A 15,713-nucleotide genomic window follows, 5' to 3' on the forward strand; every position below is an offset into this window, starting at 1 on the left:
AAAAGAGTATGGAGATTCCTCAAAAAATTAAAAATAAAATTGTCACGATTCAGCAATACCACTATGAAGTATGTATTCAAAAGAAATGAAATCAGTATGTCAAAGAGGTATCCGTACTCCTATGTTCATTGCAGCATTATTCACAATATGAATCAACCTAAGTGTCCATCAACAGATGAAGAAAATGTGATATATACATATACACACACAAACACAAACAATGGAATACAATTCAGCCATAAAGAAGGAAATCCTGTCATTTGTGACAACGTGAATGAACCTGGAGAACACATCAAATGAAATAAGCCAAACACCGAAAGACAAATATCTCATGATTTCACTTATTCGTGGAATCTAAAAAAGCTGAACTTGTAGAAGCAGAGAGTAGAATGGTGGTTACTAGGGGCTGAGAAGAGTGGGCAAAGAGGATTGGGAAGATACTGGTCAAAGAATACAAAATTTGAATTAGGAGGAATAAGTTTAAGAGCTCTACAGTACATCATAGTGACTATAGTTAAGTAAAAAAAAAAAAAAAATCCCCCATGTCAGCTCAATTTTGGGTTTGTTTTCTCAAAAACTTCAAGTTCAATGACATCATTTTCTATAGTTAGTGAAATTAAGTTGCCTTTCTATAAAATTAATAAAACTCAAAGCCAGAGGAATCTCTATCCAGAAATTCTGCAGTACTATTATTAAATCTGATTTATAGCATTATCATATGTGATTATACTAAGACAATGGACCAAAGGCACGTCCTTGTCAGCCTACACCAAAATTGTCACTTTCACTATTTGTGTTGTCATATTAATGCTGTCAGCTTATAAACGAAGTCTAAAATTCACCATCTCTAGTCATCGCCTGAAAACAATTCTACAGACATAATAGCAGCTCAAAATTGGGTCTCAATAGTCATTAACATTAGACCCAAAACAAAATTACAGGTAAAAAAAACTGCAAATTCCAAAAAGACACGTACAATACCCAGTAAACAACAATGTCTCGATACATGTAATTTGAATCTGAGAGTATCCTATCATTAAAAGGAATACTTCAAACTATTCCATCTTATATATATGTGTATTCATATATATTCACAAACATTCATGAGAATGTACAGAGACAGATGACAACCCAAACAGAGCAAGCCTTGATTAGGGAGAGAATGTAGGCCAAGAGGTTTACCAAATCATTACCTTACTTCCTGTAGCAAAGCACAGAAAAGACTCTAGAACTCTAAGAAACACCATACAAAACTTACTGCTCTCAATTTCCAAAAATATGCTAAGTCCCTACAACCATTTTAATGTATAGTTTTGTTTTTTTAAATACTGAGGTACTGCAACTTTCAAAAATGAACACTTGCTTGCTTATCAGAGTAAACTGCTTAAGAGAGACTTTATGAAAGAAAGAAAGGAAGAAGGAAAGAAAAGGGAGGAAGGGAGGAAAGGCAAGGAAAAGAAAGAAAAATATACTCACTTTACCCTCTGCTCTACTTGTGCTTACGCAGAACTGCTTTTCAGTCTGTAATGCCAACATAATGCCCTTGAGAAACTGAACACGTGTCTTTTTATTACATTTGGGAGAAGTTTGTTTCTGTTAACTCTGAGGTAGAAAAAAAGTATTCTACAGTCTTTTGAGAATCATTCATTTTTAAAGGCAAAGATGTAGGTATCATATAACTTGGGCTACTTGGCTGACCCAGTATTCACTGTTCAGTGGCGTGATAGATAACTCTTTCTGGGCATTGGTACTACTGAGTATAGTTCAATCAGTTATTAATTTTGACATATCATCATTTCTATTGTTTTTTTTATTTTTTGAGACAGAGTCTCGCTTTGTTGCCCAGGCTAGAGTGAGTGCCGTGGCATCAGCCTAGCTCACAGCAACCTCAAACTCCTGGGCTCAAGCAATCCTCCTGCCTCAGCCTCCCAAGTAGCTGGGACTACAGGCATGCACCACCATGCCCGGCTCATTTTTTCTATATATATATATATTAGTTGGCCAATTAATTTCTTACTATTTATAGTAGAGACGGGGTCTCACTCTTGCTCAGGCTGGTTTCGAACTCCTGACCTCGAGTAATACGCCCGCCTCAGCCTCCCAGAGTGCTAGGATTACAGGCGTGAGCCACCGCGCCCGGTCTTTATTGTTTTTTTTTTAGTTCTTTATTGAATTATTTTTCCTATTTTGTTCCTGCTTCTAACCTTTGCCTTGCCTCTGTATTTTATTAAAGTCAGATATAACTAACTCTCTTCTTTCTTACATACAAAAACTATACAGGTAACCACACTCTTTAGTAGTTACATGAAATGGTCATTTAGTTATAGCAGATGCAGAATTGGTCCTGTGGACTTTGGTAAAGTGACTCAACCTCTCCGAGGGTGAATCTGCTAAAGTATAATAAAAATAAAGCCACCTACTTCGAATTCATATAAAGCACTTAGTATGCTTTAAGTACTTAACAAACACAAATTTTTCCCCATTTTTCTCCAGAGTAGATGCTGTGTCTTTAGTCTTTTTTTTTTTTCCACACATAAAAAACTTTATTTACAGTTGAAAGGTTAAATGCAGACAATCTTGGGTTCTGAATCTGTGCTACTTCCAGGGTCTCTTGATTAAATGGGCAGCAGCAGGCAGGGAAACAAACACAGGGGCCAGTCCAGATTATCTTACTCAAGAACATCTCCCAGAGCAATGGAAGGCCTGGTTCAGTCTCAGTTGGGACTATATCTCCCCACACTGTGAGATCACCACAGGCAGCTTGGGCTTATTGTTGGGGCCCATAGGAACATTCTCAATTTTTCTCATCACTAGAAGTCCATCAATGATTTTTCCAAACACTACCTGCTTCCCATCCAGCCAGTCGCACTTAGAGCAGGTAATAAAGAACTGACAACCATTTGTACTGGGACCACTGTTTGCCATGGAAAGCAGGCCTGGAGCAGAATGCCTAAGTTTAAAATTTTCATCTGCAAATGGTCCCCGGTAAATACTGGCAACTCCAGTACCATCTCCATTAACAAAATCTCCACCCTGAATCATGAAATCCTTTATAACCCTGTGGAAGGTACTCCCTTTGTATCCTATTGGCACCCCATCTTTTCTGAATTCTCCAGTGCAGAACTGCCTAAAGTTCTCCGCTGTTTTAGGCACAACGTCTGCAAATAACTCGATCTTCATGTGGCCAACTTCTGGCCACTGATGCTGACATCAAAGAACACCACGGGGTTGACGGGGCTTGAATTTGCCACCGCCATGGCTCAACCCAGAAGCAGAAGTCTGTGTCTTTAGTCTTTAAGGACCAATACAGAGGAGTAAAACTCACCAGGTTAAAAAAATCTTCCCAAATCACATAAAGGTGGCCTTGGGGAGTTGCTAAGAAGCTGGGGATAAAGACGTATATGTAGAAGAGACCAGGGCTCCAAACATCACTCAGCCAGAAAAGTTATGCTTTGTCATAAGATATTGGTACACCACAAACTGTATTTGATAAAATGGATCCGACAGTTTTTTAAAAATGAAGTCTGAAAAATCGCCATTATTGACAATCTCACCAATACAAAGACATATATACAAAAACTGCATCTTCAAGAATCACTGAGCTTCTTCCTCGATGGTTCATTTTTTTCCCTGGCAGAGGGTCTGCTCAGCACACAATGCACATCTCATCTGTCAAAAGTAACCAATACTATTCAAGGCCTGATCCTTTTGCTTCTGCAAAATGGGAATTTTTTGAAAGCTACTGGGGCTGTCTCATAAATGAGAAGGGTGGAATGACTAAACCATGGCAAGAGGAGGTAAGAAGCTGAGCATTAGACAATTAGAACCAGGAACTCAAACACCCAGGACACTCACTTGTCAGACAGCATCATTCTCTCTCAATGCAAGACCAACTTCCCCTCAGAATGGCAAACATGACCATGGATAACTCTCAAGTGCTACACCTTACCACACTTACCACCAGAAAGAGATGATTCTCTTCACCAGTTTCAGTTAAAAACTCCCAGGGAATTCTAACTGGCCTCGCCTATATGAAGGGAGATAGGGGAATGACCAAGCAAGGGAGGAATTTGAGAGGTCCCATTAGAACTACATGAGAAAGGATACAGGAATGGAGAGAGAGAATCCTAAATAAAGGACGGCATACTAGTCCCGTAAGATAAAAAAATATGGTAAGTAGATAAAACAATATGACTATTATTATAGTAGGACAGTAGAAAAAGCAACTTTTGGAATCCAAAGGATCTTGGTTAAAATCCTTACTTGATCAGTTAACTAGCAGTAAATCTTGGGCAAGTCATAATCTCTAAATTACTTTTTTCATCTACTAATGAAACTAATATAAGATTTAGAAAAAAGATTCATAAAATTCCTAGCATGGTTCCAGTATATAATAGGCATACAGGTAGAAATGATTTTTAAGTCACCAACATTCACTAAATTTCTTCCCTCCCCCACCAGTAAAGTTAGAAATAATTACTTAAATGTTTTCACATTCACTGTATTAAATGCTTATGAAAGTTTCTGGTGTATAACAAGCATTCTTCTGTCATTCAGAATCATTAAATTTTAGGTGAATCAATCTGATGTTTGATTATCTTCAGCAAGATGTACTCTATGCTACTACCTCTATACTAGAATAAGTTCCTCCATACAGTGAACTGAAATCACTTCCTGTAGGTTTCATTCATTTCCTAGTTTGACATATTATAAAAGTCCATTCCTGCTTCATGACAGACCTCAAAATATTTAAGGCAGCCATGATGCCCGCCCCCACAATTCCCCTGCTCAGGCTAATTTTTTCAAATGTACATTCCTAATTGCCTTAATCATTCCGTATAACATGATTTCAAATTGTATCTTCCCTCTGAATATTAACCTGTAACCAGAAGTAAGTGTAATAATTCAGGTGTGGAATAGTCAAAACAGAAGTATCCTTGTCGTTTCCCTTGTACCAACCACCACAATTCTTTTGCTGTCACATGCTGCTAAGCCAGCAAGATGTGCCCCTCCTTTCACCAACAAAGATGGGGAAGGATTTATGTTTATTAAGTACATAAAGCATGCTACTGGAATTAGTTTTGGGATGGACAGGTCTTACATTTTTCCATATTGAATTTCCCTTTGTCAGATTCACCTGACCATATAAGCCTATCAAAATCGATCCTCTTAGTTCCTTAATCTGTCATCCAAAGTATTCACTATCTTAGGTAGTCAATAATTCTATTCACCAATATTTCTAGGTCTCTTTCTTCCAAGCATATGATAAAATCACACTTCTCTACCCATCCAACACCCAGGCTGGGTGTGGCCATGTGATTTGCTTTGATCAGTTAAACATGAATTGATGTGATATGACAGAAGTTTCTGAGGGTTGATGTGCAATTCATCAGGTTCCCTTTCTCCAGCCACAAATATAGGCAATGTTTCCAGAAGGTAAAAGTCTCTAGTTTGGGTTCCTATGTCAGGACAACACTGAGCAGAGCAACATACTGACCTAAGAATGAACATGCAGTATGAACAACAAATAAATCATTTTTATTTTTATGCCATTGAGATTTGAGAGTTATTTAAAATAGTAAAATCTAGCTCATTCTGGCTAACATACTAGTCCTCTCAGATCTGTGCCATCTGCAAATTTAATAAATATGTCTTAAATCTCATGTAATCCACCGAAGACAGGAAGTTCCATCCACAAAAATAAAAGTTAGGCTGTTTTGGTTTGTACTCAATGAATTCAGGCTAGTTTTCATGATTAGTGCTTTACCTCTCCTGGAAACACTCTTTAAATTTATTCTAGAATCTCACCTGAGAGCCACATCAAGCTTTATAAGCTACTTTCTTCCCTTTTCTGAAAAATGGAATAACTCTTCCCTGTCTCTAGCCTTCAGGTACATCTCTCCTTAACTCCACAAGGCCTAAAAACAAAGTTATTTAGAAATTTCACTTTCAAGTTCTTACAACCCTAGGATATAATTCATTCAAATTAAAAACAAGTAGTTGCTATCTTAAAGCACCCCTGAGTATCCCTCTCATTATTCTGCTCTAACCCAAAGCTTACTATGAACATGGCCAGCTAGAGAAATCCTTTCCTTCAGAAATTATATGCATGTAATGTTCAGTGGGCTATTCTCACTGTCCTCTGCTATTTATTCACTTCTAACAATCTATTCGAAAAACATTTACCAAATACTATATATTAAGCAACTGCTTGGTCTGGGACATGATCTCTACCCTCAAGGTACAGTTAAAAATATCAAGTGAATACTACAGAGGTGGGTAAGAGTCCCACAACACAAGAGGTCTTGAATGCCCTATTTAAGTAGCATACCAGAATGCCTAAGAACATAAACTTTAAAATCAGACAGTCCTGGGGTTAGTTCCTGGTCTCATTTTCCTCATCCATAAAACTGGGATTAAAAAAACAACAAAGGATTGTTTGAAGAATTAAATCAGACAATACAAGTAATAGATTTAGCTATATCTAATGCTACTGTTATCCTGAAGGTAATGGTTAATAATTGAGAATTTTAAACACAGGTATGACCAATCAAATTTGTATTTTAGATATATTATGCTTTGGATCCAGTAACAAGATAGATCAAAGGGTGAGCCTGAAGTCCGGAATACCAGTTAAAAGGCTGTTGCAGTAACCAATGGTTCAGCTAGGCAGAAAAGACAGAAGGGGAAGGACTTCTAACATGGTAAGACAGAATCAACACAACTTGGTGATAAACTGAATATGGGAGAATAAGGGAAAGAGTTAAGAATGACTTCTAGATTTACAATTCATGAAACTGAGCAGATGATAGGACCATTCACCAAGGTGGGAAACACAGAGGACAATGCAATTTTCAGGAAGGAGCAGAAACTCAACTTGGGACACGTCAAGTTTGAAGACTATATGAAACATACAGCAAGAGAGGTCTAGAAAGCAGAGGGACATCCAGTATCTTAGTCTGAGAGTCAGTATCTTAGTCTGAGAGTTAAGATACACAAATATTTGAAGCCATTATTTACATAATCACTGAAAATGTCATAAAAAAAAACCATGCAGAGTGAAATGAGAAGGACTGAAGTTAGAAAACAAATGCAAACAAAACATATTTCTCAGGTAAGATCTACATGAAGGTTTCTGAAGGGTAGATCCTCTGAATACATAAATGTATCATATCATACAAAAAAAGATAATGCTTAAAGTTTCCCACCTTTCAACTACAATTCAAAGAGCAAGCTTCTTAAATCTTTGAGTAGTCTAAATTTTTTTGCCTTGATAATCTCAGGTAGGTGACCAACATACAAAGAAACTAAAATCTGTAAATATACATTCAACATGACTTACATATCAATAAAATAAGACAAATCTCTAAAAAAGGTTTAGTCCTGGATCTGATGATAACTACAGAACCTTGTATAAGTTAAATCCTCTCCAGGCCTCAGTTTTCTCATCTAAGATTTGAACTACATGACTAATAATTTATTTCCAGTGTATCACCTGTTTTTAATGACTTCACATTTTATATGGCTATAATGTCAACTATTGACATCTCTTAAACACACATCTTTAACAACAAAAATTCCAAAGTTAAATTCCAAGTCGAATGGTAAAAAAAAAAAATTACCTTCTAAAGCAACAGAAAACACACAAGGCATGCAGTGTCAAGAAAACTGTATCTGTGATTCTAAGACAGCTCCCCTACCCCCCCCCCAAAAAAGCCTGTTACAAATCTAGAAACTGTGAGTTAAATTTTCATTGCAATACAGACCATCTCTTATTACTTTGTAAATAAAAATCCTACAGCTTTCCAGAGAATAACATGAAAAAATTTCAAGGTATATTTTCCATAGTAAATTTCTGGATAAACAAGTTTCAAAGTTAAAACCATCTAATTTCTCCATGAGTTAAAACTAAGACAAGGAAAAAAAATAAAAAGCATCTAAATTAGAAAAGAAGAAAAATTATTTGTTTGCAGAAAACATAATCTTCTATGTAGAAAGCCTAAAGAGTCCACGAAAAAAGTATTAGAATAAACAGATTCAGCAAAGTTATAAGATGTAAAAATCAACATACAAATATCAGTTGCATCTCTACACACTACACTGAACAATCCAAAAAGGAAATTAAGAAAATAATTCTATTTACAATGGTATCAAAAAGAATAAACTATTTGGGGATGAACTGAATCAAGGAGGCAAAAAATTTGTACACAGAAAACTATAAAATGCTGCCAAAAGAAATTAAAGACAGAAATAAATGAAAAGATATCATGTGTTCACCCATTGGAAGCCCTAATACTATTAAGATGTCAATACTCCTCAAAGCAATCTACAGATTCAATACAATCCTTATCAAAATCCTCAATGATGCTTTTTACAGAAATAGAAAAATCAAACCTAAAATTCATATGAAATCTCAAGGGATTTGAATACCCACAACAATCTTGAAAAAACCAAAACAAAACTTGGAGGTTTCATAATTCCTGATTTTAAAGCTTACTACAAAACTACAGCAATCAAAACAGACTGGAATTGGCATAAAGATGGATATTTAGACCAATGGAATAGAATAGAGAGCCAAAAAAATGATCAAATGGTTTTTGGCAAGGGTCCCAAGACCATCCAATGGGGCAAATGACAGTCTTTTCAACAAATGGTCTTGAGGAAACTAGAGACCCACATGCAGAAGAATGAAGTTGGACCCTTCATCTTAACACTATACCGAAAAATTAACTCTAAATGGATCAAAGACCTCAAAGTAAGAGCTAAAACTATAAAACTCTTTGAAGAAGACATAGGGGAAAAGATTCATGACACTGAATTTAGCAATGATTTCTTGGATATGACACCAAAAACTTGGGTAACAAAAGAAAATAGAAAATCAATACACTAGACTTTGTCAAAGTTTAAATCTTTTGTGCATAAGGATACTATCAACAAAGTGAAAACGCAATGCAGAGATTGAAAGAAAATACAAGCAAATAATATTTGATAAAGGATTAACATTTAGAACATATAAAGAACTCCTATAATTCAGCAACAAAATAATTTTAAAATGGTCAAAGGATTTGAACAGACATTTCTCCAAAGATACACAAATGGTCAATGAGCAAATGAAAAGATGCTTAACATCACTAGTATATTAGAAAAATGCAAACCAAAACCATGAAATACCACTTCACATACATTACAATGTCTATTATTAAAAAAACAAAAACACCTAGAAAATAACAAATGTTGTCAAGGAAGTGGGACAACTGAAACACTTACACATTGCTAGTGCAAATGTAAAATGATACAACCATTAATGCATACATTACATAACAGTGGTTTCTCAAAAAAATTAAACATAGAATTACCATATGATCCAGCAATTACATTCTGGATATATACCAAAAAGAATTCAAAGCAAAGACTTTAAATAGATATCTATATATTTGTGTTCATAGCAGCAATATTCACAGTAGCCAAAAGGACACTTGGGAAACAACCTAAGTGTCCATCGATGGATAAATGGATAAATAAAATGCGGTATAAACATACAATAGAATATTATTCAGCCTTAAAAAGGCAGTTTTCACACATGCTACCACATGGATTGGCCTTAAAAACATTTTGCTAAGTGAAATAAGCCAGTCACAAAAGGACAAATATATGATTCCACTTATGAGGTAGAATGGTGGTTGCGCAGGGTTGGAGGAGGGAGGAGTTGCTGTTTTAAGGCTATGAAAGAGTTTAATTTGGGAAAGAAAGTTCTAGAGATAGACAGTGGTTAATGTTTGCACAACAAGAACTATATACTTAAAACAGTTAAAATAATACATTTTATGTTAAATTTCACAATAAAAAAACTAACAAAAATATTTTTCCTAGTAGATAAATGAATAGAGTTTAGAATAGATATTTTTGATTATTTTTAGGATGAAAATTTTTAACACCTCAGGTAAAACAGTGTTCCAATGGATTCTATTCACACATAAAAAAATTTATGAAGACCTATGCCCCTAAATATCTGTCACTGTTCATATGGAATATGAATGAAGGTATATATCACTTGATCTCAAATAGAGAAATCAGAGAGTAAAAGCTAGTAAAATTAACATAGAATTTAAAAAGATAAATATATCTACTTGAATGTCTCAAAAAGTACATTGGTGATTAGGAAAAAATCTTGTTTCCAAGGCAAGTTTTTTTTTTTTTTTGAGACAGAGTCTCACTCCGTTGCCCAGGCTAGATATGACATGGCGTCAGCCTACCTCACAGCAACGTCAAACTCTTGGGCTCAAGTGATCTTCCTGCCTCATCCTCCCAAATAGCTGGGACTACAGGTATGCACCACCATGTCTAGCTACTTTTTTTTTTTTTTTTAGTTGTCCAGCTAATTTCTTTCTATTTTTTTATTGGGGGGGGGGTGTCTCGCTCTTGCTCAGGCTGGTCTCAAACTTCCGAGCTCAAATGATCTGCCCGCCTTGCCTGCCAGAAGTGCTAGGATTACAGGTGTGACCACCACGCCCGGCCCCAAGGCAAGTTTTTAAGTAGAACTTCTTTGCATTTAACTAACATTCAAGTATACAAGTCTGAATGGCAAGTAATATTTGTTCTAGCATTTGAAAAAAACACAACAAAAAATTATGGTGTTTTTCTAATATTCTAGTATCTAGAAGGGATAAAATCATAGCTTTTACAATTCAAAGCTGATCCTTGACAAATTTTCTTCCCTTATTTCCTCTGGATCCTCCACTGCTTTGCACCACCTTGCACTTGTTCAATGACTTCACAGATGTTTCTCAAAGCCTTACCTAAACACAAACCAAATTTACTTTTTACAAGATATAACCAAGACTCTAAATTAAGGCAACCCTGATGAATTTTGTGTGTGTAAGAAAACATATGTGGAAAGTCCCTTTTCCTCTAAATCACTTTCAGTAAGACTTTCCTAAATGTTGCCTGAAATCACTTCCACAGTACCTACTAATTCATTCAAACCCAAAGAGCTTATTTTCAGTTTATAGAAACAGAAAATCTTTCATTTCTTTAAGGTTAGAATAAAGCTGTAGTGTGTGAATTATTAAAATGTTCCTGTCATCTCTCCTTTTTATAGGTATGCAATCTCTTACATTTAAGGTATTTGTTAAAATTCATCATTTCTCTAAGACTTGCAAACGATAATGATTTTTCCACAACTGTTTGCCCATTTCAAGCTCTAGAAAATAATTTATCATTTCCTGCAATTCTTTGTCATTCTTTCAGATATAATTCTCCACTTACTGATCTACAAGTAATGCTTTTTTTGGCCATAGGAAGTCAAAATCTAACCATCATATTAAATTCTGCCATATATTTTATACATTAAAGGCATATTCTGGTCCAAAATATAAAGCCAGAACTTCCCATCAAAGCTCAAGGAATTTGAATCTCCTAGCCTGTGGTAGCCTAACCCAATAAGAAAGACAAACTTTCAGCTCAATGATATCTGAGAGACCAATCTTAGGAGACTATCTGTTCTAAAAACTTTTTGTCTTAGGGCTCTTTCACACTTTTATGTTATTAAAGAGCCCAGAGAGTTTTGCTTATGAGGGTTATTTCTGTTGGTGACTACTGAATTCAAAATTAAAACTGAGAAATTAAGTATTTATTTTTAATTCACTTAATATATCTAGTATATATCAATATAAATAACTATAAACTAATTATTTTTAAGAATTAAGTGAGAAGGATGGCACTATTTTATATTTTTACAAATTTCTTTCACGTCTGGCTTAATAGAAAATAGCTGGATGGGCATGGTGGCTCATGCCTGCAATCCCAGTACTTTGGGAGACAGAGGCAGGTAGATCGCTAGGGTGAGTTCAAGACAAGCCTGGGCAACACAGCAAAAAGCTGTCTCTACAAAAGATTAAAAAGTTAGTCAGGCATGGTAGCATGTGCCTGCAGTCCCAGCTACCAGGGAGGCTGACACAGAAAGATAGCATGCGCTGAGGAGTTTGAGGCTGCAGTGAGTTACGATCATGCCACTGCACTCCAGCCTGGGTAGGTGATGGGGAGGGCAGGGGATGGGATAAGAAAAAAGAAATTTAAGGAGTTGGAATCTTATACCTGCTTCTGCATTCAATGTGCTGTGATAAATTATCCTGGTTCAAGTATATGAAGAAAATCTGTACTCATAACTAGATAGAAAATTGTAGCATATTTTAAAAGGTTTTTTAGAAAATTGTGGATAATCACTTTGGATACTACATCAAAAACTTTTCATACTTTTTCACATTAAAATCCATTGGTCTCACTTGCATTTTGGATGGGTCTTTTACTCAGCGATGATTTTATAATGTCATGCATGCATCAGTCATTTGGAAAATGCTGGTTCACTAAGTTATGTAGGTCTTCCAATTATTGACATATTTCATTATATATATATAATCAAAATAGTCACATTCATTAATATCACTGATATCATCAAGAAAGTTTTAAGTACTGTAAAGCTAGTTATCAAGCTCAAGGTGGCCAATGCCAATTTTCACAAATTTTAATTTTTGCTTGAAAGCTCAAATTTTATCATTAGTAACAAATATTTACAGTTGCTTTTCTTGAAGTGACAAGTTCACTTTGTTCCTTTTTAAGGAACATTTTCAAGAAAGTGTTTGCCAAATATCCAAGTCTGAATAACCATAGTTTGTCAGTTGTTCTTTCAAGTCAAAAGTATTGTATTTAAAAGTGTAGTTCAGCTAGTAAGTCAATCACATGGATTTTCTTCTATGTAGCACATACTCTATCATACAGATACCTAAGGGTCAAGTGTAATAAAAATAATTTATACTTAAATATAGTGTTAAGGGAAATAGGGTTTTTTCTACCTTAACTATGAGTGCAAAGCAGTGAGAAACACAGACTACTACTAGAGACCTTGGTGCCACTGTCTTGATTCCTAATAAGATATCAGAAGTATCATTTGTATCATTGTGCAAATGTCAAACAAAACAAAAAAAAGTTTTATTATTATTACAAGAACAGTTTTGACCAAAGTGTACAGTAATAGATTAACTGGCCCAAGAAATATTTGGTCCTTGCTCAGCCCCTAGGAAGTACCTGTAAGCCCCTGGAATGTCCTACTTCACAAAGAGTCTTTATTTACCTGGAGGTCTTGGTCCACAACAGATAGTCTAACAAAATGATTTATGGTGGGGTCTCTAGGCCACACAGTATCAGCTTGACCTTTGGATGGGATGGAGACTAAGATCAGCCACTGGTGTAGTCAGCCATATAACTATGTGACTCACCAACGCTGGACACCAAAGTTCAGGCTGATGTCCCTGGTTGCCAATACTCCATGTGCTTTATCATATATTGTTGGGGGAAGTAAGTATTGTCTGCACCTCTCTCAGAATAGCACAACTGGAAGTTTGTGCCTTGAACTCTGCTGGACCCTGCCCTATGCACCTTTACCCACTGCCGATTTTAATCTATATCATTTTGATGGGATAAACCATACCAGGAATTTAACTGCTTTGCTGAGTTCTGTGAGTCCTCCTAGCAAATTATTGAATTTGAGAGTGCACAATCTCCCAAACCACACAAGGTTAGTCACAATCAAACTCTTGAGTAAATAAAAGCCAATTCCCCACTTATAGGTTTTTCTACACAAGACATTCGGTTTTCCCAGGGCCAAAAATGGGCGTGGGGTAGGATATATGTGCAGGATCCATGGATCCAGAGTTTCACTGCGACATAACTACCAGCCCTTTCTCCAAGCAGCCTGTTTTAGAGCAGGGTTTCTTAATCTCTGTAATATTGATATTTTAGACCAGATGATTCTTTGTTATGGAGGGATGTCCTTCCTATTCATTGTAGGATGTTTAAAAAGCATCCCTGGCCTCTATCCAATAGATGCCAGTAATATCCTACCTTCTCCCCAGTTGTAACAATCAAAAAAGTCTCCAGACATTGCCAAATATCTGCTGAGGAGCAGAATTCCCCTCCCCCCAACATGGAGAATAACTTTTTAGGAAAATCATCTAAGAAGTCTAAACTTGACTTTTTATTTTACAAAGAAAAAAAAGGAATAAACTTATTTTTAGCTCTATCTTACCACCTTTCCTAAAGTTATTTAATGATGGAAAGCAATTGTACATTCTGAGTCTTACTTTCAAAGAATACTTGGATAACAGTGGTGAATTCTTCCTTCTAAGGAACTCAGTCAGGTACCCAGTTTCAAGGAGGGGACAGGAAGCCTCTAACAATGATTCTTCAGTAAGGATACATATGTATCTTCCATATCTTATGCACATTACTGCACACCACAGAGAGAAGATGGTGTTTCTCAACATTGGGAATGCACACAAAAATAACCTGAGGTACTTTTTAAAAAAATATAGGTGCTAGGGTCCCATCTTAGACATACCTAATCAGAGTTCATTATTCATCCAGCAACTGAGTGTCCACTATATGCAAAGCATTGTTATGGGTGAAGGGAATACAGCAGTAAATATCAGATTCTTGCAGTAAATGTCATGGTCCTTGCCCTTTAAGAAGTCACATTCCAGTAGAGGGAAGCAGACCATAAACATATTAATAGGTAAATTACCTCAGAGTTTCTATATTTATTAACTTCTATCAGTTCAAAGAAAACACTATGCTAAACTCAAGAAACACAAGCATTTAATGATTTTATGAGTAAGAATAAAAATAGCTCCTGTACTCCCAAAAGCAACTGTAGGCAATAAGTGAAGGTAGTCCAGAAACAAGGCATTCTCCTGCAGAAGTCAAAGAAAAACAAAATCTACGGACAAGCTAATCATCACAAGGACTGTTTGCAGCAAGACAGGAGAAGGGGACTTTTTTTTCCCCTTGATTTTACATTTCTAGGAAAAGCCATAATAGTAGTGAAACCCAGAAATAAATGTTCTGCTCATCAATTTTTCATAAAAAGTAGAAATAAAGCCTATTATATATCCTTTCTATGGATTAAAAATAATAATAAAGTTGTGGGTACCAAATAATTAAAAAAAAACTAAAAAAAAAAAAAGATCAAACACTTCCCTGTTAATGTCAAAAATACTAAAAAGCACTAGTGATATATACCCAGTCTTCCTTTAAGAATTAAAAACACGGTGGCTCACGCCTATGATCCTAACACTCTGGGAGGCCAAGGCGGGCAGATTGTTTGAGCTCAAGAGTTCCAAGACCAACCTGAGCAAGAACGAGACCCGTCTCTACCATAAATAGAAAATATTAGCAGGGCATGGTGGCACTTTCCTGTACTCCCAGCTACTCAGGAGGCTAAGGCAGAAGGATTGCTTGAGCCCAAGAGTTTGAGGTTATTGTGAGCTAGGCTGAAGCCATGGCACTCTAGCTGGGGCAACAGAGTGAGACTGTCTCAAAAAAAAAAAAAAAATAAAAACAAAAAAAAGAAAAGGTCAGATGCCAGGATGTTTCTCTAATCTTTCAATACATACCTTACTCCCTATACACAAAGAGCAAGCAATCTGTTCATCCTGTAACAATGGTTCTCAAACTGCTGTTTCATAAACCTCACAAAGAGCTCTCATGGTTCCTACTCTACAAACTATAATATATAGCACTCCGACACAAATCTGTAAATATTTCATGCCTACAAGGAAGTAGCTACTTGGATATAAACAACTTTTAATTAAGAATAGAGAAGGAGGAATTACAGAGAAAAAGGCACATCATCTTCTTAGAGCCTGTGGTTTGTTGCTACC

The 15,713-nt window shown here is 35.9% G+C and overlaps 1 protein-coding gene and 1 pseudogene across 1 annotated transcript in view; both read right to left on the reverse strand.

Moving 5' to 3' along the window:
* ANKRD28 (ankyrin repeat domain 28) overlaps nucleotides 1–15,713 on the reverse strand; it is a 180,690-nt gene that overhangs the window by 148,393 nt on the left and 16,584 nt on the right. The gene's annotated exons all lie outside the window — the stretch shown is intronic.
* LOC105872713 (peptidyl-prolyl cis-trans isomerase H pseudogene) lies at nucleotides 2,516–10,364 on the reverse strand (annotated as a pseudogene).

The sequence above is a fragment of the Microcebus murinus genome, chromosome 1 (assembly GCF_040939455.1).
Source record: "Microcebus murinus isolate Inina chromosome 1, M.murinus_Inina_mat1.0, whole genome shotgun sequence".
Lineage (NCBI taxonomy): Eukaryota > Metazoa > Chordata > Mammalia > Primates > Cheirogaleidae > Microcebus > Microcebus murinus.